The sequence below is a fragment of the Scyliorhinus canicula genome, chromosome 23, assembly GCF_902713615.1.
Source record: "Scyliorhinus canicula chromosome 23, sScyCan1.1, whole genome shotgun sequence".
In the NCBI taxonomy this organism is placed as follows: Eukaryota; Metazoa; Chordata; class Chondrichthyes; order Carcharhiniformes; family Scyliorhinidae; genus Scyliorhinus; species Scyliorhinus canicula.
This window is the reverse complement of record NC_052168.1, coordinates 6,999,450-7,021,131: the sequence shown is the minus strand read 5'-3', so window position 1 is coordinate 7,021,131 and position 21,682 is coordinate 6,999,450. Positions and strand designations below refer to the sequence as shown.

Sequence of the window (21,682 nt, the reverse complement as noted above, 5' to 3'; positions counted from 1 at the left end):
ATTCTCTCTTTCGTTCTCTAAGCTGCTCTGAAATGTTCTCCCATCTCTGCTGACTCCTGGGGCTGGGTTCTCCGCAGCCCCGCCCGAAATCGCGTTTGGCGCCGGGGCGGGGGGGCGGAACATCGGCTTCCGCGCCGAAATCGGGCCCGGCGCCGGTCCGCCGGTTCTCCGGGACCCGGGAATCGTCGTTTTCGCGAGTTACTCCCCGCGGCTGGGAGGGAGGGGGGGAGGGGGGTGGGGGTGGGGGGCATTGTCAGAGGCCCGCCCAGTGATTCTCCGCTCTCGACCGTCCGAGTTCGCGACGGCGTGGAACTAATGTCGTACGGCCGGTCGGGACTCAGTCCGCCGCCGGCCTGGTGGGGAGCGGGTGGATTGGGCACCGGTGGCAGGGGTGCACAGCCAGTAAAGCAATTGGACCGGGAGGCTCCTCGTCCACGCGGTGGATCGGGGGTGGGGGGGAGGAGCGTCTAGTTTGTTGGCGTTGGTCCACGGTCCAAGGTGAAGCTCCCCGGGTGCCCTGCTAGCCCCCTGCAGGTAACTGAATCGACTTTTATTTTTTTTGCAGGAAACTGGGGAGTGCAATGCCAACGTGTTTACGCCGGCGTGGGGGACAGATCCCCATTTTGGGAGAATGCAGCCCCTGGTTTCCGGGGCTGATGTCAGCTTTGGAAACCGCATGTTGCCATGGTGACTGATTCCTGCCCACAGCTGCCGTCGCCATTTGCGCCGACCGTCAGCTTCAATCTCGTTTGACAGCGGGAATGCTGCACTGTTGGAGTTACCCTCCATCGGGTCAGACATTAAGCGGTGGCCCTGTCTGCCTCCTCCAATGGAACACTAGGGCTGATACTCCCAATGCAGCGCTGTGGGAGTGCTAGACTGTCAGAGGCGCCATCTTTCGGGTGGGATCTTAAACTTTCCAGGCAGATAGGAAAGGTGCCAAGACGAAGAGTAGGGGATTGATCTCTGGTGTCCCACACAACATTTATTCTTCAGGTATCTGGGTCATTATCCCAGTGCTGTTTGTGGGATCTTGCTGTGCGCAGATTGCCTGCCTCGTTTCCCACATTACAACGATGGCTACACCTCTCAATGTTTCTTTGGCTGTAAAGCGCTTTGGTACATCTTGAGTTCATGAAAGATGCCGAATAAATCTGAAGGGATAACTTTGGGAACTAAATTTATGGTTGAGTTAACTATACAATGGCCGGGATTCTCCGTCGCGAGTCCGCCCTGCTACCATTGCTGGCGAGGACGGGAATTTGGCACTCAGCGGGCTCGGAGAATCTCGCTGCCGTGGATGGGTGTAGAATCCAGCCCAACATCTCAAAGGGTGCGGTGTACTTGCTCCAACCTATTTTGAAGCATTGAGATGACAAAGGGCTGCATTAAACACCAGCCTGTGCCAGAACAAGTATAGATATTCCATTAACTCTCAAGGAACGGAGCAGCACGGTGGCACAGTGGTTAGCACTGCAGCCACAGTGCAGAGGTCCCGAGTTCGAATCCCGGCCCTGGGTCACTCTCCGTGGGGAGTTTGCACATTCTCCCTGTGTCTGCGTGGGTTTCACCCCCACAACCCAAAGATGTGCAGGGTAGGTGGATTTGTCAAACTAAATTGTCCCTTAATTGGAGAAAAAAAAAAATGATTGGGTGCTCTAAATTTATAAAAATAAAGAAAAAAACTCTCAAGGAAGCAAGTTCAACGCCATCTGAAAGCAAAAGTTCCTCGTTGCAGCTCTCTGTGAAGTGCTGGGTTGGGGCAAGGGAGACGTCAGTCTGTGGACCACCTATGGCACCAGCTGCTGTTTCGCAATCATTGTTAGCCAGGCTCTCTGCACAGCAGATGGAGTGTAATGTGGGAAAATGTGAGCTTGTCCATTTTGGCACGGAGAGCAGAAGAGCCGAAAATTACATGAAGGAGACAGCAGATTGCGGCAGTACAGAGGGATCTGGGTGTTCTTATACACGAATCACAAGACGTTAACGTGCAAAACGGCAAGTAATTGGGAGGACAGATGGAATTTTGGCCTTTATGCAAGGGGCAATTGAGTGTAAAAGTAGGGAAGTCTTTTTACAACAATACAAGGCGTTGGAGAAACAGCTCAGTGCACGGTTTGGGTCCATACTGATTGGAGTTTAGAAGAATGAGTGGTACTATTGAAACATTTAAGATCTGAGGGAGCTTAACAGGGTAGACGCTGAGAGAATAGTTCCTCGCCTGAGGGAATGTGGAACCGGGGGTACAGTTTATAAATCTGGGGTGGGATTCGCTGACACCCCCCCCCCCGGCCGGGTCGGAGAATCGCCGGAGGGGGGGGCGGTGTAAATCCCGCCCCCGCCGGCTGCCGAATTCTCCGGCGCCGGGGATTTGGCAGGGGCGGCAATCGCACCGCTCTGGTCGGCGTCCGCTGGCAGTGGCCCTCCCCGGCGATTCTCCGGCCCGTGATGGGCCGAGTGGCCGCCCGTTTTCGGAGGGTCCCGCCGGCGTATGTTACGACAGGTATTTGCCGGCTGGGCCTGGCTCCACAGGCGGCCTCCAGGGGGTGGGGGGGGGGGGGGGGGGGGGGGGGGCGCGGGGGATCAGGCCCCGGGAGTACCCCCACGGTGGCCTGGCCCGCGATCAGGGCCCATCGATCCGCGGGCGGGCCTCTGCCGTGGGGGCACTCTATTCCTCCGCGTCGGCCGGTGTAACGATCCACAATAGCCAGCACGGAGATGACCCCCGCTGCGCATGCACTGGAATGACGCCAGCACACGCTGGTGCTCCCGCGCATGCGCCAACTCGCGCTGGCCGGCGGAGGCCCTTCGGCGCCGGTTGGCGTGGCGTCAAGCCCCTTATGCGCCAGCTGGCGCAAACCACCCCGGTGCTGACCTAGCCCCTGAAGGTTCGGAGAACTCCGCACCTTTGGGGTGGCCCGACGCCGGAGTGGTTCACGCCACTCCTTCCCGTCGGAGTTGCCCACCCTGCCGGTTTACGAAGAATCCGAGGGGTCTCCCTTTTAATGCGGAGCGAGAATTTCTTGTATCAGGGTTGTTAGTTTGCGGAATTGTCTTCCCCAGGCAGGGTCATAGAATAGAATCACAGAATCCCTACAGTGCAGAAGGAGGCCATTCGTCCCATCGAGTCAGCACTAACCCGCGGAAAGAGCACTCCACCCAGATCCATCCCCCACCTCCAATTCACCCCACCCTCTCCCCGAAACCTAACCTGCACGCCCTGTACATCAAGGGACAATCTATCATGGCCCAATCCACATCTTTGATTGATCTACACAACTTTGGACTGTGGGAGGAAACTGGAGCACCCGGAGGAAACCCACGCAGACATGGAGAGAAAGTGCAGACTCCACACAGAGTTACCAGAGTTTATTTTTATTTTTTTAATTTAGCGTACCCAATTCATTTTTTCCAATTAAGGGGCAATTTAGCATGGCCAATCCACCTACCCTGCACATCTTTGGGTTGTGGGGGCAAAACCCACAGGGATAATGTTCAAATTCCACACAGACAGTGACCCAGAGCCGGGATTGAACCTGGGACCTCGGCGCCGTGAGGCAGCAGTGCTAACCCACTGCGCCATCGTGCTGCCCTTAAAAATTTTTTTTAAAAAAAAAGTTCCTTATTGTCACAAGTAGCTTCAAATTAAGTTACTGTGAAAAGCCCCTAGTCGCCACATTTCGGCGCCTGTTCCTATATCAGCCTCCCCGAACAGGCGCCGGAATGTGGCGACTAGGGGCTTTTCACAGTAACTTCATTTGAAGCCTACTTGTGACAATAAGCGATTTTCATTTCATTTCATTTTAATTTCATTTCATTTCATTTTCAACAGCACCTTCAAAACCCGCAACCTCTACCATCTGGTAGGACAAGGGCAGCAGATACATGGGGAACACCACCATCTGCAAGTTCCCCTCCAAGCCGCTCACCACCCTGACTTGGAAATATGTCGGCCATTCCTTCACTGTCAAAATCCTGGTACTCCCTGCCTAACAGCACTGTGGGTGAACCTACAACCATGCAGACTGCAGGGTTTCGAGAAGATGGCTCGCCACCACCTTCTCGAGGGGCAATTAAGGATGGGCAATAAATACCGGCCTGGCCAGCCACGTCCACATCCCTCGAAAGAATTTCAAAAATCCTTTAATCACCTTATTCACCTCAATTCAATCACCCCTTAATCTTCTAAGACTGGCAGCAATACAACCCTCGAGCAAGCGAGCAACATTATGGGAAGCTTTACCCTTTTGTCTGAAGTTGTAAACTTTAGTTAATAAGATAATTTAGTTAATAATAAATAATAATAAATTTAGTTAATAATCCACAACATTGAGGAACAGGATTGAGACTGCGCTGAATTTCACACCATTAGAAAGAGGGGACATTCATCCTGCTCATCTGAGGCAAGTTATAAACACAGCCCCGTGAGGAAGACCCGGGTGTCAATGTGTGACCATATAAAGAACACAGTAATGGAAATACCGATGTAAAAATATCCTTCAGTCAAAAAGCAATACTAATACTGACTTTCCTAATTATCTGAAGTACTTATCTCCATCCTTGAAACTGGTTACTGACTCCAGTACAAATAAAGTGTAAAATAAATAGCGATTTCACATGTTCAGTAGAGGACTCAGCCAGAGCTCCTGGCTGTGGACATAGTTTTAGCTCCGAGATTAACAACACTCAAGAAGAAGGAAATTCATAATTTGCACGTTCCTCACATTTAAATCCACCTCCACCTCCCCATGGCCTCGGCCCTCCCTATCTCTGTAACTTCTTATGCCGCACAAGCCGCAGAGAACTCTGTTTTCCTCCTGATTTGGTCTCTAACGCACCTCACTTCTCTCGCCCCACCATAGCTAGCTGTGCCTTAAGCCTTCGAAGCCCTCAGCTCTCCGTCTCTCCATCTGCCCCTCCTCCTCCAAGAGCTCCCTTAAAAGCCACCTCGTTGACCAAGGGGCTGGTTTAGCACAGGGCTAAATCGCTGGCTTTGAAAGCAGATCAAGGCAGGCCAGCAGCATGGTTCGATTGCCGTAACAGCCTCCCCAAACAGGCGCCGGAATGTGGCGACTAGGGGCTTTTCACAGTAACTTCATTTGAAGCCAACTTGTGACAATAAGCGATTTTCATTTCATTTCATTTCAAGATGTTCCTCGCCTGTCCTAACGTCCCTTTCTTTGGCCTGGTGCCAACCTTTGACTGATCGCACTCCTGAAAAGTACCCAGCGAAGCTTAGGGGCTACATAAATGCCTCGTATTGTTGTTGTTATTGCTGATTTTGTGAGCCATGTTCCTAACACACGCATGTCAAACTAGCTTACAATGCCTGACACGCTTTCCATCTCCACGATCATAGAATAACTACAGTGCAGAAGGAGGCCATTTGGCCCATCGAGTCTGCACCAATCCTCCGAAAGAGCACCCCACCTAGGCCCCAATCCCCCCCCCCCCCCCCCCCCCCCCCCCCCCCCCCCCATCCCCGTAACTCCACATAACCTTTTGGGCACTAAAGGGCAATTGACCAGGGCCAATTCACCTAACCTGTACATCTTTGGACTGTGGGAGGAAACCCACGCAGACACGGGGAGAAAGTGCAAACTCCGCACAGTCACCCGAGGCCGGAATTGGACCCGGGATCCTGGCGCGGTGAGGCAGCAGTGCTAAACACTCTCAGCTAATTCCAACACCACGCTGTTTAAGTCAGGGAGTAATATCAAGTATTAGAACAATTTGGAACAAGACACTGACCTGAACATGACCTGAACACTCAAAACAAAGACTATAATCCCAGACGATGGGCAAACGCAGCCTTACTGAAATAGATCGCGTGCCCAATATTCAAGGGATACAAAAACTGAGCTTGGTAATTACCTAATTTTCTCAATGAAAGGGGATTAGGAAAATTCTTTCTGGCGCTGTCCCTGTCTTCCTTCTGCAATCATTTTCTCTCCTGTCACCATTGGCCTCGCCTGAGTTGCTGTTCTTTATGAATGAGCTGGGACAGCGGGTGCCAGTGAGCTATTTGACAACAGGGGCATCGCAGTGGAGCTCAATCCTCACTCGCTATCCGCACACCCGCAGTCGGTAACCTTCCATATGGAAGGTAACCGGTTGCGATTGTGTCTGCCCTGGTTTTTCTCTGCTCTCTAATTATATTGGCGCTAATTGCGGCTTCTTCACTCATACCCTGGGCCGAGATCAAGCCACTGAGCTTGAATTGGATGACCCTGCCCTGAGTACAGCTCAGTTACACGTTATCCAGGGCAGCACGGTGGCCTAGTGGTTAGCACAACCGCATCACGGCGCTGAGGTCCCAGGTTCGATCCCGGCTCTGGGTCACTGTCCGTGTGGAGTTTGCACATTCTCCCCGTGTCTGCGTGGGTTTCGCCCCCACAACCCAAAAATGTGCAGAGTAGGTGGATTGGCCACGCTAAATTGCGCCTTAATAGAAAAAATAATTGGGTAATCTAAATTTTTTTTAAAAAGTTACACGTTATCCTCACCAAGCAGATCCGAGTTGTTGTCCATAAACTGCAGTGATCTCAATCAGCAAAGGGTGAAGACTTACCCTCTACAATTAAACTTTGTAATTTCAAAACATGATCTATTTGGACCCACTGCACTTCGAGATAAAGTCGCTCCAATTTATTAAATTAAATAGAGGCTTGTCGGAGTCTTACAGATCAAACGCACTCCTCACTCGGATCTGTCCCTCGTGCTGAAGTCCCGCTATCAATTTTAGTATCTATTCCTTTGATCTTGGGTGCAGAGTGTGGCCCCACTACTGCTGGATCACACTCAAGTTTCCAAATGGAAGTCACAGGGCAAGAGGGGAAATGGGGATTGAAGCATCTGTCTTCAGTCACTATAATAGTTGGGCTGGGAGAACTCGATTAAACAAACTGCCCGGCCTTACCTGAGAGACTTGGCGAAAGAAGAGAAAGAGAGAGAGAGAGAGAGACGTGAATGCCTCCTGTGTCTGTTAGAGAGTGAGGAGATGATGGAAATCAGGAGACAGGCTATTCTGGGAAATCCGATACTCCCTCTTTATTTGGCCAGCCACTTTGCATAGAAGAACTAAAGGGAAATTAAGGGTGTGCCTTTAAATAGGATAACACATTCGAGAAGAATAAATTACGTTCATGTGGAGGTGGCGAGAGATAACAAAGGGAAAACCTTGCTATATATTTGGCATCAACGTGAGGCAGAAATATTCCACTGAATGTGTGGATTTTGTTACTTGCACATTATTGCTCCTAAAATATCATACTTCTGGCTTTCACAAGATGCTTATTCCGGGTGAGGTACAGATCTGTCAGATAGAGGGGAAGGTATTGTGTGAGGTGTGGGGGGGGAGGGAGAAGTGAAAAAATGTTTGTGTATAGCTGAAAATAAGTCATTTGTACAAATTTGGGGAAGGGGGGGGAGGGTGGGGTAAGCATCTGTAGAAGGGGAGGTTGAGTAGTTAGGTGAATTGGACATTCTGAATTCTCCCTCTGTGTACCCGATCAGGCGACGGAGTGTGGCGACTAGGGGCTTTTCACAGTAACTTCATTGCTGTGTAAATGTAAGCCTACTTGTGACAATAATAAAGAATATTATCTGTACCAGGAGAGAACATAGAACATACAGTGCAGAAGGAGGCCATTCGGCCCATCGAGTCTGCACCGGCCCACTTAAGCCCTCACTTCCACCCTATCCCTGTAACCCAATAACCCCCATCTAACCTTTTTTGGTCACTAAGGGCAATTTATCACGGCCAATCCACCTAACCCTGCACGTCTTTGGACTGTGGGAGGAAACCGGAGCGCTCGGAGGAAACCCACGCAGACACGGGGAGAACGTGCAGACTCCGCACAGACAGTGACCCAGCGGGGAATCGAACCTGGGACCCTGGCGCTGTGAAGAAAGAGGGGAGCAACTGAACAAAGGGGAAAGGTGGAGGTAAATTTAGAAAGGCAGGAATTTCCAAAGAGGTGGAGAAGGAGACCAGGGTCTCTCAGCCTGGAGAGAAGATCTGTCCCTGTTCTTTCACAGCAGGTATGTATCTCCCAAACTATTTCAAGCCAGAATTAGACAGAAGGCCTACATCATTCCAGTCTCCAGCTAACTGAATAACCAACACCGAAGCAGCAGTCTGGTGTTGGGAGAGTTGTGAACCGGCCACATAATTATTGATGTTGATATCAGCAGACTTTTGTGAAGCTCCCCTCACTCCACGATTTTAATGGAAGAATTACCTCATTTAAGTTAAACAGATTAATACCTCCACCAAAATAGCAGACATACAATTGCACAAAACCATTTCATTCTTATGCCGAAGCAGTAGTGTTTGCCAATTTGCTTGCTCCCTAACTCCAATTAGCTTCCGAAACCTTCTCTCCTCCGATGTATCCCCTCTTGCCTCTGCATTTTCGGAATCAGTTCCCGCTACCTTCTCCACATGATCCCTTCATCAAAGTGCCTCTTAAGCCACCCTGCCTGTTTCTCAGAGAACAACCTCGTTCCAGAATGGCTTTGTTTATTTGCCCCCCTCCCCAGCAGCCACAGCTTTCCCCACAAGTGTTTTGTGGATACTTCCAGTCTGTTTCCAAAAAATACATTTATTCATAAAACTGGTAAAAGTATATCGCGCAACCATTCAAATTTTTTTTGTGTGTGTTTAAAAAATATATAAATTTAGAGTACCCAATTCATTTTTTCCAATTAAGGTGTAATTTAGCGTGGCCAATCCACCTACCCTGCACATCTTTGGGTTGTGGGGACGAAACCCACGCAGACACAGGGAGAATGTGCAAACTCCACATGGACAGTGACCCAGGGCCGGGATTCGAACCTGGGAACTCGGCGGCGTGAGGCAGCAGTGCTAACCACTGTGCCACCGTGCTGCGCCAACCATTCAAATTTGACATGACCTAAAGGGCAAAACAGATCAATTTCTTTCAATGCAGTATGTGGGAAGCTGAGGTGCCTCATTGCACTTAAAGGTGCGGAAGTGATTAGCACTGTTGCTTCACAGCGCCAGGGTCCCAGGTTTAATTCCCGGCTTGGGTCACTGTCTGTGCGGAATCTGCACATTCTCCCCGTGTCTGCGTGGGTTTCCTCCCGGTGCTCCGGTTTCCTCCCACAAGTCCCGAAAGACGTGCTGTTAGGTGAATTGGACATTCTGAATTCTCCCTCTGTGAACCCGAACAGGCGCCGGAGTGTGGCGACTAGGGGCTTTTCACAGTAGCTTCATTGCAGTGTGAATGTAAGCCTAATTTTTCCTTTTTTAAAAATAAATTTACAGTACCCACTTCATTTTTCCCAATTAAGGGGCAATTTAGCGTGGCCAATCCGCCTACCCTGCACATCTTTTGGGTTGTGGGGGCGAAACCCACGCAGACACGGGGAGAATGTGCAAACTCCACACGGACAGTGACTCGGGGCTGCGATCAAACATGGGACCTCGGCGCCGTGAGGCAGCAGTGCTAACCACTGCGCCACCGTGCCGCCCAATGCAAGCCTACTTGTGACAATCATAAAGCTTATTATTGTTGCAAAAGGTATTCCGTGTCAAACATTCTCTGGTATGTACAGGGGTTTTACACGGTTTACGGCCACTCGGTGTACTATGGTGGTGGTGGGGGGGGGGGGGGGGGTCAGACGGTGGCCTTTCCCCGTAGAACCTTTGGGGCGGGGGGGGGGGGGGGGGGGGCTGCCTCCCTCATTATGGTCCATCTCGTAGCATGTAGCCCTGGTCGCTGATTGACGCGCCACCTCTGTATTTTATACCAGCAATTAGTGTCTTCAGTTTGTGGTCTACTGCTTAACCTCTAATTGGCTTAGTCACCTCTGCATTTTATGGCAAGCATTTACTCACTGGTAGTTGCGTACATTGTTACATTTGTAGTTTTGCTTCAAAAGCCGATGTATCACTCTGAGGATTCAATACTTCCCCACAACAATATTCCCCCAAAATATTTTTTTAAAAACATCCACTCTCTCATAATCTGCTGTCGAATCTCCAGCAAATTTCCTTTATCCAAGAAGAACCTTCTAAAACCAAAACTCCCCGCCGATGGAACCATTCTGGGTGTATCTCTTCTGGACCCCCAATCAAGGACCATCGGTGAGGCCACAACTGGAGTACTGTGTCCAATTCTGGTCGCTACATCATATGAAGGATGTGATTGCACTGGAGGGGGTGCAGAGGCGATTCACCAGGATGTTGCCTGGGATGGAACATTCAAGTTATAAAGAGAGGTTGGATAGGCTTGGGTTGTTTTCGCTGGAGCAGAGAAGACTGAGGGGTGACCTGATTGAGGTGGACAAGATTACGAGGGGCATGGACAGGGTGGATTGCGAGCAGCTGTTTCCCTCAGTTGAAGGATCAGTTACGAGGGGACACAGGTTCAAGGTGAGGTGTGGGAGGTTGAGGGGGTATTTGAGGAAAAACCTATTTACCCAGATTGTGGTGACGATCTAGAACGCACAGCCTGGGAGGGTGGTAGAGGTGGGTTGCCTCACATCCTTTAAAAAGTACCTGGATGAGCACTTGGCACGTCATAGGGCAGCATGGTAGCATTGTGGATAGCACAATTGCTTCACAGCGCCAGGGTCCCAGGTTCGATTCCGGCTTGGGACACTGTCTGTGAGGAGTCTGCACATCCTCCCCCTGTGTGCGTGGGTTTCCTCCGGGTGCTCCGGTTTCCTCCCACAGTCCAAAGATGTGCAGGTTAGGTGGATTGGCCATGATAAATTGCCCTTAGAGTCCAAAATTGCCCTTAGCGTTGGGTGGGGTTACTGGGTTATGGGGATAGGGTGGAGGTGTTGACCTTGGGTAGGGTGCTCTTTCCAAGAGCTGGTGCAGACTCGATGGGCCGAATGGCCTCTTTCTGCACTGTAAATTCTATGATAATCTATGATAACATTCGATGGGCCGAATGGCCTCCTTCTGCACTGTAAATTCTATGATAATCTATGATAACATTCAAGGCTATGGGCCGAGTGCTGGCAAATGGGATTAGGTGGGCAGGTCAGGGCCTTTCATGCGTTGGTGCAGACTCGATGGGCTGAAGGGCCTGTTCTGCACTGTAGTATTCTGAGACCCTCTCATCTTTCCTAAAGTTTTCTAATCAGTACTGGACACAATACTTTACTTGGGGACGAACCAAACTTTATAAAGGTTCAGCATAACTTCCATGCTTTTGCATTCAATGCCTCCATTCAGGAAGCTGGGCTGGATTTTCCCAATAATGTCACCCCATGCACCGGGTGACCCGTGGGAAAGTGTGGGGGAGGGGGGTGCTTTGCTGGCAGGAACACAGCATCCCAATGGCAGGAGAATTCCGGCCTTCATATTTTGTGAATCACTCTCCCAATATGTCAAGACCTCCTTCAAAAAAAAATCATCCATTAAGCATTCAGTTCCATATTCCACCATTGTCAGTCACTCTAGACCAATGCTGATGGTTGTGGGAAACATCCCCATTGCCTTTTATTCTATGACATCTTTGTTATTTAATCCTCCCACCCGGGACCCGGGTTCGCTTTTCAGCTCGGATCACTATCTGTGCAGAGTTTGCACGTTCTCCCCGTGTCTGCGTGGGTTTCCTCCGGGTGCTCCGATTCCCCCCCCCCCCCCACAGTCCAAAGATGTGCTGTTAGGTGGATTGGCCAGGCTAAACTGCCCTTAGTGTCCAAAAAAGGTTAGGTGGGGTTACAAGGATAGGGTGGAGGTGTGCTTTCAGGGGCCAGTGTAGACTCGCTGGGCCGAATGGCTTCCTTCTGCACTGTAAATTCTATGATTTTCCTTTTATTAAAAAATTATGGGCTGTATTCTCCGTCGGCGGGCTCCTCCGCTTCACAGGCAGTGTGCTCACGCCGCCGGACTTCCCGATGGCGGGGGTGCCCACAATGGGAAACCCCATTGGCCAGCTGCCGGGACGGAGGATCCTGCTGCCGGTGGGGGCTCGCCACACTGGAAAACGTGCGCCACGGGACGGAGAATCCCGCCCTACACGTTTCATTGAAATCGCCTCTCGTTCTTCTTAGCTCTAAGACTGTAGGTAGGTTTGGCAAGTTGGCGGAGACACTTCCTCAGAATACCATTCTGATGGGGAGAGGTAAGGTGGTGAAGATGGGGGGGCTGGTCCTGTACTTTGCCCTGCCTGTTCATTTTTCAGGAATTGTAGCACATCCGGCCTTTTCATTTTCTAAATATTATCTTCGTCTGGAGCTTTGGCGTTTGCGCCACTTTACTTGGCTCTCGTTAGCCCCTTATGTTCGTTCGCTGACATCATTATCTCACGGTGCTGCTTTTCATCCATTCATTTTCACCCTTCTCCAGACTTTCAAAAACCTCTTCGCTTGCCAATTAACCCGTTCACTCTTCCCCCTGTGGCACCGTTTGGCATACCTAAATGATTTGGAAGAAGGAACCAAACGTAATATTTCCAGGTTTGCTGATGACACAAAACCTGGTGGGAGTGTGAATGGTGAGGATGATGTCAAGAGGCGATTTAGACGAGTTGAGTGAGCGGGCAAAATAGGTCCCAGGTGCAGCAAATGTGGATAAATGTGAAGTTATCCACTTGGGACCGAGAAATTGAGTGGCAGAGTAATAATAATAATCTTTATTGTCACAAGTAGGCTTACATTAATATTCAAAGATGTGCAGGGTAGGTGGATAGGCCATGCTAAACTGCTGCTTAATTGGAAAATAATGCATTGGGCATTCTAAATTTATTTAAAAAAATAAATCATCACTGTTGTAATGTAGGAAACATGACAGTTAATTTGTGGCTTCCACAAACAGCAATGTGATGTGACTCGATCGTCTGGTTTTTGTTTTCTTGTGTGATGTTTATTGAGGAATAAATATTTTCCAGGATCCAGGGAATAACCCTCCTGCTCGTCTTCTTCGAAGGAGTGTGATGAGACTTTTTACACCAAAGCAGGCAGTCGGGCTGTGTAACTTTGGACCACAAAGTATGTTGAATGTATTGCTTAAAAGAAGGAACTTCTTCATATAAATAGATAATGAAGTTTCACAACAACAGTAATAACTATGAAAACAGGAGCAGTAGTAAAACAAGTCTTGCTTGCAGAACACTCTCTTGCACAGTCATTTTCAAACCCATGGTCAAAGGAAACTTAAAACGTCAAAACAAAAATAAAACATCGATGTATAACTTTGGTTGAAGGTCCTGTGCGGTGAGGAGGCCTTGTTCAAACTTGTGCATGAAGATGTTGGCCTATTGAGATGCGAATTTGAACCCCATGGCTGTTCCGTGCGTCTGGATGAAGAACATGTTGTTGAAGGTGAAGACGTTGTGACCCCAGAATGAAGCGGATGAGTCGCAGAATTGCATCTGGAGATTGGCAGTTGTCAGTGTTGAGTACTGAGGCTGTTGCAGCAATGCCGTCGTCATGGGGGATGCTGGTGTAGAGTGCCGAGACGTCCATTGTGACGAGGAATGTTACTGGTTCAACTGGTCGTTCACCTGAGGAAGGAGCAGTGCTCCGAAAGCTAGTGTTTGAAACAAGCATGTTGGACTTTAACCTGGTGTTGTAAGACTTCTTACTGTGCTCACCCCAGTCCAATGACAGCATCTCCACATCAAAAATATGATGAAAGGGGTCAATAAAGCACCCCAGCCTCTGTGGTGCCCACCGAGCATGGAAAGTCTTGGTCGTGCCAGCGGACACTGCATGCTCCCTCTCCAAGGATACCAGCCACAAATATAGCTGCAAGAGAGGGGTAGTCAGGCGGAACAACCCCCTTGAATGCCCACTGCCTGAACCCGATGGCTTAATTGTAGATCATAGAATTTACAGTGCAGAAGGAGACCATTCGGCCCATCGAGTCCGCGCAGGTCCTTGGAAAGATCACCCTATCTAAGCCCACACCCCCACCCTATCCCCTTAACCCCATCTAACCCTTTTTTGGACACCAAGGGCAATTTAGCACGGCCAATCCACCTAACCTGTTCTTTGGATTGTGGGAGGGAGCCAGAGCACCCGGAGGAAACCCATGCAGACATGGGGAGAATGTGTAGACTCTGCACAGGCAGTGACTCAAGCCGGGAATCGAAGCTGGGACTCTGGAGCTGTGAAGCAACAGAGGTAACCAATGTGGCCCCCAGAAATGCTGCGCTAGTTGCGGCATTTATCCAATTGGCAGTTGAGGGAGCTTCTTGTTGTATCTCTCACTGAAAGCGATGACACCACGATCCCAGCCCTCTGATAGAAATAGTTCCCTTTGAGGTTTCAACTTTAAAAGGAGTCAACTCTGCATCTTGGTTAACACAATAAGATGTTATTTCTGGCCAGTGAGTTGGATCACGGACATTTCAAACAGGTGCAGGGTATTTTTATATTGAGCCAACAAACGGATTAATGTGGGCTGACAGACAAGAGCTGAAACTGGATGAAACACCACACAATGGATTATAAAGGATTAGATGCAATGGGCGAGAAAGGTTCGTGGTGAGGGCAATTTGTCTTGTGTTAAAATGTGCATGACTTCTGTTCTAAATGTTCATGCCAACTCAATTTCATTGGTCGTGCAACAGGTCAAGTACAAATCAGCTACATGTTTGATGAGAGTTTTGCCCTCCTTTCCTCACCCCCCCCCCTGCCAATTTTCTTCTCTCCTGTTTTAAAGTCCACAACGCCTACTCGGGTATAGCTCGATGGACGTCAGCAGCCCTCCACTGCACATCCAAGTGGCTACTCCACATGAGCGAGTCTGGACTCAAGATTGTTCAATTTTGGCAAAATTGTTTAAGTCTGTGCCTGCTGGGTTATCCACCTTCAGCCACCAGAAACAGCTTCTCTTTATTTACCCCCTCCAAAGCCTTTCGTGATTTTAACGCTTCTGTCACAGCAGTCCTTAGCCCTCCCTGCTTCAAGGGAACAACCTCAGCTACTCCGGGTGATTTTTCCACTGTAATTCCTCACCTTTAGAATTTAGAACAGTACAGCTGTGCCGAGCAATGATCACCCTACTCAAACCCACGCATCCACCCTATACCCGTAACCCAACAACTCCCCCCCTTAACCTTACTATTTTAGGCAATTTAGCATGGCCAATCCACCTAACCCGCACATCTTTGGACTGTGGGAGGAAACTGGAGCACCCGGAGGAAACCCACGCACACACGGGGAGGACGTGCAGACTCCGCACAGACAGTGACCCAGCCGGGAATCGAACCTGGGACCCTGGAGCTGTGAAGCATTTATGCTAACCACCATGCTACCCTGCTGCCTCTAAACCTATTCTACTAAAATCTCTCCTGTCACCATGCCAAAGTCTTCATTTCCTTCCTAACGCGTGTGTGTGTGTGTGTGTGCCCAGATTTGGGCAGCATTTCAGCTGAGGTTGACCAGTGTCATTATAAGTTTAGCATAATCTTTTGTCTCTTATACTCTCTGCCTCTATTCTTGAAGCCCATTATCAAATATTACCCGATCGCCATCAGACTGCTTTCCTCTGTGGGTGACAGCGCTGCAAGGGCAGCCGATACAGTCCAATGTTCAATTGCTGTCAGTATTGATCACAACTGCAGCAACAACTGGGGGTCTACAGTTAACCCCTGTCCTCTGGATTAGAGATGGAAAAGTCAGTTGATATTTTCATTGCTAATCTTCTGCTGCGATGCCCTCCTATGGTGAATAGCCTGCTGCTATTCGGTCTGGGCCCGACCAGAAGGAATGGCTGTTTGGCAGAGGCATATACCAAGGTTGCAATAACTCTCATTAATCCATCCAAGAAACCAGAGAAAGGGCATGCCCCACTTGCTTCTTTTCAAAAATATTTTTATTGAAAACTTTTTCATTGTAAACAGTTTAATATAAAACAGATGCTTCAAGTGACAATGTAAAAAGAACCCAATCATCAATCAAGATCACATCCAATCTTAAACACCCTCCCGGCCACGACATTAAACTAAAACCCCCTTAACAACTGACAGTGACTAACTCTTTGAAAAAGGAAATGAACGGGGGCGGGATCGAACCCGGGTCCTCGGCACAGGGTCTCTCGGCTCTTATCGGCCACGTTGCGCTGCGGCGAGCTGTTTTTCGGACGCAGCGTGACTGTTGGATCACGCCCGGGGGCCAACAAAGACATGGAGCTAAATTCAAAACCCTGCCTGGACTGCTTCCAGATTCTCAGGGTGGACACCACTACCGGATTCAAAGGAAATCTTGCCGGAGACAACGGCAGCGAGGCAGGTACTGAAGCACCCAGGCTAGAACCCCGACAAGAACCCGCCTCCGTATGCCCCCATACGGACCCCGGGTCACTAAGCCACAACAGTACTTTCTCAATATTGGCTGCCCAATAATAAAATAACAAATTGGACAAAGCTAGATCTCCTGACTGTCCACCTCTCTGGAGGAACGCCTTAGGGATCCGTGGGGTCTTATTCACCCAAATAAATGAGGACCCCAATTTGGTAACTCTGTCAAAGAAGGGTTTGGGGAGAAAAGTGGGGAGATACTGAAAAAGAATTAAAAACTCGGGAGGACATTCATTTTAATATTCTGAACCCTGCCCGCCCAGGACAGGGGGAGGTTATCGCACTTCTGCAAGTCAGATTTGACCCCATTCGCCAGATTAGCATAATTTATGGAGCGAGGCCCAATCGTGGGCCAGCGGTTCAATTGCTGGAGCAAATAGAAGTGGAGACATTGGACATCCCTGCCACGTGCCCCTATTCAGCAGGAAATAATCCAGGCCCAAGGCATTAGTGCGAACACTAGCAGTGGGGTTGATATATAGTAAACGGATCCAAGATCTAAACTTTTGCCCAAAACCAAACATTTCAAGAATCTCCACCCTAACAAAAGCTTTTTCAGCGTCCATAGAAACAATCGCCTCCGGTTAGGGCTCTGGAGAGAGGGAAAGGACAATTTTCAATAACCGACACACATTGCCGAGCCTTGATGAAGCCTGTCTGGTCTTCCGAGATCACCGGGAGTTAGGACTCCAACAGCAGTGCCAGCACTTTTGCGAGTAGTTTAGCATCTGCATTCAAAAGCGAAATAGGTCGAAATGACCCATATTCTGTAGGGTCCTTGTCCTTCTTAAGGATCATGGAAGCAGAGCCCCCCCCCCGCCCGCCAATGGGAAGGATAACCCAATCAAAATCTCCGTCATGGCCGAACTCTCCTCCGGGGGCTCCTGTCTATAGGGATCCTGATAAAATGTTTCAAAAGACGCATTGACCTTAAGCAGGGTAGAAAACAAACTGCTACACGAGTCCCTTATCTGCACAATCTCCTGGGGAGCAGCCTGCCGCCTCAGCTGATGAGTTAGAAGGCGACTGGCTTTCTCCCCTGTTCAGAATAAGCCCCACTCGAATGTTGCAGCTGGCCCCCCCGCCTTACCTCTTGGTTTTAATTCAAATTGAGTTTGCAGCTTTCTCTTACTCGCCAGCAACTCCGGGGTAGGGACAAGTGAGTACTGAAGGTCCACCTCAAGGATGGAGTTCACCAGCTTCATCCGCTGCACCCTCGCAGTCCTTTCCATATGTGCTTTGGAGGAAATTATCTCCCCTGTGATAACTACTTTAAGGGCTTCCCACAACGTAGAAGGTGCGATAAACTACCTCTTATTAAATTTAATACATTCCCCAATGGCGGAGGACATGCGTTCGCAAAATCGTTTGTCCACCAACAACGCCATATCCGACCTCCATGGCGGGAACTGGGAGGATCTGATCAAATCCACAAAATGTGGGGCGTTGTCTGAAATCACAATCGAAAAATTCTCCGCCGTCTTCACCGTCTTTTGTGGAGGCCTACCCACCACAAAAAAGTCAATACGTGAGTTTACCTGGTGGAGAGGGGAGAAAAATCTTTATCCGTTCGGTGCAAAAAACACCAGGGATCTGTCCTCCCCACCTGCTCCATCGAAGCCAACAATGACTTTGCCACCCCTGATGGAGTCAGAGATTTGGGTCGATCTGTTCTACGATCCTGAGCACAGTTTAAGTCACCCCCAAGATTAGCTGATGCAAGTCCAAATCAGGAATGGAGGCTGGCAGAACAAAGAACAAAGAAAAGTACAGCACAGGAACAGGCCCTTCGGCCCTCCAAGCCTGTGCCTACCATGCTGCCCGTCTAAACTAAATTCTTCTATACTTCCGGGGTCCGTATCCCTCTATTCCCATCCTATTCATGTATTTGTCAAGATGCCCTTTAAACGTCACTACCGTCCCTGCTTCCACCTCCAGCAGCGAGTTCGAGGCAGCCACTACCCTCTGTGTAAAAAAACTTGCCTCGTACATCTCCTCTAAACCTTGCCCCTTAAACCTATGTCCCCTAGTAATTGGCCCCTCTACCCTGGGAAAAAGTCTATGACTATCCACCCTGTCTATGCCCCTCATAATTTTGTAGACCTCTATCAGGTCGCCCCTCAACCTCCATCGTTCCAGTGAGAACAAAACAAGTTTATTCAACCTCACCTCATAGCTAATGCCCTCCATACCAGGCAACATCCTGGTAAATCTCTTCTGCACTCTCTCTAAAGTCTCCACATCCTTCTGGTAGTGTGGCAACCAGAATTGAACACTATACTCCAAGTGTGGCCTAACTAATGTTCTATACAGCTGCAACATGACTTGCCAATTTTTATACTCAATGCCCCGGCCAATGAAGGCAAGCATGCCGTATGCCTTCTTGACTACCTTCTCTACCTGTGTGGCCCCTTTCAGTGACCTGTGGACCTGTACACCTAGATCTCTCTGACTTTCAATACTCTTGAGGGTTCTACCATTCACTGTATATTCCCTACCTACATTAGACCTTCCAAAATGCATCACCTCACATTTGTCCAGATTAAACTCCATCTGCCATCTCTCCGCCCAAGTCTCCAAACGATCTAAATCCTGCTGTATCCTCGGACAGTCCTCATCGCTATCCACAATTCCACCAACCTTTGTGTCGTCCGCAAACTTACTAATCAGACCAGTTACATTTTTCTCCAAATCATTTATATATACTACGAACAGCAAAGGTCCCAGCACTGATCCCTGCCGGCCATCACTAGTCACAGCCCTCCAATCAGAAATGCACCCTTCTATAGCTACTCTCTGCCTTCTATGACTGAGCCAGTTCTGTATCCATCTTGCCAGATCACCTCTGATCCCGAGTGACTTCACGTTTTGTACCAGTCTGCCATGAGGGACCTTGTTAAAGGCCTTACTGAAGTCCATATAGACATCATCCACTGCCCGACCTGCATTAATCATCTTTGAGACCGCCTCGAAAAACTCTATCAAGTTACTGAGGTTAGACACGACCTCCCCTTCACAAAACCGTGCTGCTTGTTGCTAATTAAGAGCAGCATGGTAGCACAAGTGGCTAGCACTGTTGCTTCACAGCGCCAGGGTCCCAGGTTCGATTCCCTGCTTGGGTCACTGTCTGTGCGGAGTCTGCTCGTTCTCCCCGTGTCTGCATGGGTTTCCTCCGGGTGCTCCGGTTTCCTTCCTCAGTCCAAAGATGTGCAGGTCAGGTGGATTGGCCATGCTAAATTGCCCTTAGTGTCCAAAACGGTTAGGAGGATAGGGTGGAAGTGAGGGCTTAAGTGGGTCGGTGCAGACTCGATGGGTCGAATGGCCTCCTTCTGCAGTGTATGTATGTATGTTCTATGTTCTAATACGTCCATTTGCTTCCAAATGGGAGTAGATCCTGTCTAGAAGAATTCTCTCCAGTAATTTCCCTACCGCTGGCTAAAGGCTCACTGGCCTGTAGTTCCCTGGATTATACTTGCTACCCTTCTTAAACAAAGGAACAGGCTATTTTCCAGTCCTCCGGGCCATTACCTGAAGACAGTGAGAATCTGTCATGGCCTCAGCAATTTCCTCTCTTGCCTCCTTCAGTACTCTGGGGTAGATCCCGTCAGGCCCTGGGGACTCATCTATCTTAATATTTTTCAAGACGCCCAACACCTCGTCTTTTTGGATCTCAGTGTGACCCAGGCTATCTACACACCCTTCTCCAGACTCAACACCCACCAATTCCCTCTCTTTGGTGAATATTGATGCAACGTATTCATTTAGCACCTCACCCATGTCCTCTGGCTCTACACATCGATTCCCTCCCCGGTCCTTCAGTGGGCCAACCATTTCCCTGGCTACCCTTTTGTTTTTTATGTACGTGTAAAAAGCCGTGGGACTTTCCTTAACCCTATTTGCCAATGACTTTTCGTGACCCCTTTTAGCCCTCCTGACTCCTTGCTAAAGTTCCTTCCTACTTTCCTTATATTCCACACAGGCTTTGTCTGTTCCCAGCCTTCTAGCCTTTTTCTTTTTGACGAGGCCTACAATATCGTTATCCAAGGTTCCCGAAATTTGCCCTATTTATCCTTCTTCCTCACAGGAACATGCCGGTCCTGAATTCCTTTCAACTGACATTTGAAAGCCTCCCACATGTCAGATATTGATTTACCCTCAAACATCCGCCCCTAATCTCGGTTCTTCAGTTCCCACCTAATATTGTTACAATTAGGCTTCCCCCAATTTAGTACATTCACCCCGAGGACCACTCTTATCCTTGTCTACCAGCTTGTTAATAAACCCCGTATCATCCCAATTTGGAGCATAAATATTAACCAGGACCACCGAGATGCCTGCCAATGACCCACTAACAATCACATGTCTGCCATTGTAATCCGCCAAGCTCTTAGTGGACTGAAATTTAACCTTTTATTGATTAGACTTGCCGCACCATCAAAGCTCGAACTAAAAACGTGTCTCACCTACCCCTTCCGTAACCTTGTCTGGTCTGTAAACAATTCTGCAGAAACACCACATCAGCACTCAAACTTTTAAGGTGAGCAAACACCCTCGACCTTTTCACTAGGCCAATCGACCCCCTTACATTCCAGGTGACCAAAAGGAATTGGTGGCCTCCCACCTGCCCACCCCCTCGATCCGGAGTCAGCCATTTCCACCAAAAGGGGTTATACAACAGTTACATAGAACAGTACAGCACAGAACAGGCCCTTCGACCCTCAATGTTGTGCCGAGCTTTGTCTGAAACCAAGATCAAGCTATCCCACTCCCTGTCATTCTGGTGTGCTCCATGTGCCTATCCAATAACCGCTTGAAAGTTCCTAAAGTGCCTGACTGCACTACAGTAGTCCCCCGTTATACCGCGCTCCGCAATACCGCGGTTCGCGATATACCGCGGGGGGGCTGATGGACCCCAACTGTCAGTTGTGTCAATTTCAGCGGCCGGCTCCGGAGAGGGAAGCTGCTCTCACTGAAATAATCAGCCCGCCGCTGAAATTGACACTGCCCGCTGCTCTCTCCCTCCAATCCAACTTTTAAGTTTTAATGTTTCTGATTGGAGGGAGAGAGCAGCCGGCAGTGTCAATTTCAGCGGCCAGCTGATTGTTTCAGTGGGAGAGCAGTTTCCCTCTCCGGATCAAAGTGAGCCGTCCGCTGAAATTGACACTGCCCGCTGCTCTCTCCCTCCAATCAGAAACATTAAAACTTAAAAGTTGGATTGGAGGGAGAGAGCAGCGGGCAGTGTCAATTTCAGCGGCCGGCTCACTTTGATCCAGAGAGGGAAGCTGCTCTCACTGAAACAATCAGCTGGCCGCTGAAATTGACACTGCCGAGGGGGGGGCGGGTGTTGGGGGGGGGAGAAGGGAGGGGGAGAAGGGGGGGGAGAAGGGAGG

The 21,682-nt window shown here is 49.4% G+C and overlaps 1 protein-coding gene across 3 annotated transcripts in view; it reads right to left on the bottom strand.

Moving 5' to 3' along the window:
• Window positions 1–7,078, bottom strand: part of tnnt1 (troponin T type 1 (skeletal, slow)) — a 59,016-nt gene extending 51,938 nt beyond the window's left edge. For 2 of the 3 annotated variants that reach the window (XM_038783825.1, XM_038783827.1), the window contains exon 1: window positions 6,920–7,078. The gene's annotated coding sequence lies outside the window, so the exon portion shown is untranslated. Of the gene's footprint in view, window positions 1–6,506; window positions 6,526–6,919 lie in introns of those variants that run through there. The other variant, XM_038783826.1, reaches the window with a different exon arrangement.
• Window positions 7,079–21,682: the final 14,604 nt, after the last annotated feature.